Raw genomic sequence first — 2,550 nt, 5'->3', positions numbered from 1 at the left:
TTGAATTATTGATTTTAGTTGTTGGTAGTTCTATTGTGCCTATATTATCCCAATTTTGAGCATTTTATGCTAATGAATCCAAATACTCGATAGCTTCATTTGGGTTTTTATCTTCAAAAGTTTAATTACACATGAATTTTATCATTTGCCTATCTTTAGGTATAAGACCTTCATAAAAGTGAGAAACTATTCTCCATGTTTCAAAACCATGATGCGGGCATATATTTAGTAATTCTTTATATCTATCCCAACATTGATAAAATGTTTCTCCTTGTTTTTGAGAAAAATTTGTAATTTGTCTTTTAAAAGAGTTTGTTCTATGGGAAGAGAAAAACTTTTTGAGAAATTATTGTTGCATTTCTTCCCATGATCTTATTGAACTTGATCTTAAATTTTGTAGCCATGTTATAGCTTTATCTTTTAAAGAAAAAGGAAAAAGCTTTAATCGAACTATATCCATGCTACAATTTTGATCATTATAAGTGTTACAAACTTCCTCAAATTCTCTTAGATGTAAATATGGATTTTCAGAATCTAAGCCATGAAAATTTGGTAAAAATTGAATAATTTGAGGTTTAAAGCTGAAATTAGAGACATCAGGCGGAAAAACTAAACAAGATGGGGCACTAGTTCTAATATGGTTCATATGGTGCCTAAATGTTCTTAATTGATCATGTTCTTGATGATGATGATGATGATGATGATGATGATGATGATGATGATGATGGTTATTATTATTATTATTATTATTATCATCTTGATTATTTGAATTATCATCCATGTTTAAATTATTTTCAGATACTCGAATAAGTCTACCACTTTTTTTACGACTCCAAATACTCATACAAGTAAAAACAAAACAATACTTATAAATAAAACATAAAATAACAAATATAAACTTAGTTTATACCTCCCCGGCAACGGCGCCAAAAACTTGCTACTACTTAAATTATAATTCACCCAAGTATAGATTGTCTGCAAGTAATATATTTCGTAAGTACAAGAACGGTCCACATAGAGGTTATTTTAAGTTTAAATTTATTAATTTATAAATTACCAAATACAAGAATGCAGTTTACAAATTATAAATTTTGTCAAGGCTCAAGGATTTATTCTTGGTTTATGTAATATTGTTTAACTAAAAGTAAAACAAAGGAAACCACCAAAAATAATGATTCCAAGAAAATTATATAATTAAACACACAGATAATATAATATAATTCCCACTATATAAATATCGAATTAACCGATATTTTATATTTGGTACCAATGATTATATATATAACTATATAAATATATAATTGCATAAAGTAAATGTTAAATTAAATCATTATATTTCATTTAGAACAACCGGCAGAGCCACGCTATTGCCTAAATGAATATATGATTTAATAAGTTAGTTGCGATAAAGTAAATGTTAGTTGCAGTAAAGTAAAAGTTAGATGCGAAAAATAAAAGTTAGTTGCGATAAAATAAATGTTAGATTGTTAGATGTTAGTATTAAATCATAATATTGCATTTAGAACAACCGGCAGAGCCACGCTATCGTCTAAATGAAATATATGATATAATTATATAAATATATATATATAATATATAACAATAATAATAATTGATGAAATATTTATTGTATCAAAATTAAACAACAAATCAAGATAACCACTTTAATGGTATCAAGCATTTGGTGTAAATTGATAACAACAAATATTTAATTATTATACATACAATAAAAAGAAGTTAGCTAAATGAAAATAAATAAAGAAAGAATATAAAAATATAAACAATCTTACTTCACCAAGAATTCATCCTCTTCACCTTGACATAATAGATTTAGCTTTCCATGAGCTTACTTTTGATCAACACTCGTATTTGGGAAAATGAAAAATATATTGGAACTTAGAACTTTTATACAAACACACTATATTTTACAATGGGATAGAATGATCTCAAGCTAGCACAAGACCTCTATTTATACGTCAAATGAGAGAAAGGGTCAAAAATTTTATTAATGCCGTGAAGTTATAATAGTAGTTTTTGTCTCCTCCAACTTCAATTCCATGGCCCTTCTTTCAATGCTATGTTCCACGACTTTAATCTCCGAATTTGACTCTGCTCAAAACAACAAACATGTAGGGCATTGTCTGTAGATGAATTTGTCTATTTAGTTCACCTCATTTGGTTAAATATTGAATTAGCTATCTTTTTTTTTTACTATAAGCTGGTCATAGTAAAAGTAAATCTGTCCTCCTTTTGATATTTGCACAATTTGATCATCTTAATGAACTTTTTAGGCATTCATGTCTCCTGCAAAGTTGTAGATAATTTCTCAAGAATTCAAAACATGCTTAAATAATCTCCATTTGAATTTTTTAGATTGAGTTATCATTATTTTACCAACAAGTAGAAAACCTGAAAATAAAACATATTTAGTAAGACATTTAAATATAAACAAACAATACTAAAATAACATAATTTTATAATTTTTATGAAACTTAAATTTTAAAATACAGGTTTTAACATATAATAAATTATTAATTTTAAGTTTCATCA

At 26.3% G+C, this 2,550-nt stretch overlaps 1 non-coding gene across 1 annotated transcript; it reads left to right on the top strand.

The window, feature by feature from the left end:
* The first annotated feature begins 203 nt into the window (after positions 1-203).
* LOC142528164 (small nucleolar RNA R71) lies at positions 204-314 on the top strand. The gene has a single exon (XR_012815645.1). It is a non-coding gene; the product is annotated as a small nucleolar RNA R71 (small nucleolar RNA).
* The last annotated feature ends 2,236 nt before the right edge of the window (positions 315-2,550 follow it).

The sequence above is a fragment of the Primulina tabacum genome, chromosome 15, assembly GCF_025594145.1.
Source record: "Primulina tabacum isolate GXHZ01 chromosome 15, ASM2559414v2, whole genome shotgun sequence".
Classification (NCBI taxonomy): domain Eukaryota; kingdom Viridiplantae; phylum Streptophyta; class Magnoliopsida; order Lamiales; family Gesneriaceae; genus Primulina; species Primulina tabacum.
The sequence above is the reverse complement of the archived record's forward strand: the minus strand, read 5'-3'. Positions and strand labels throughout refer to the sequence as shown.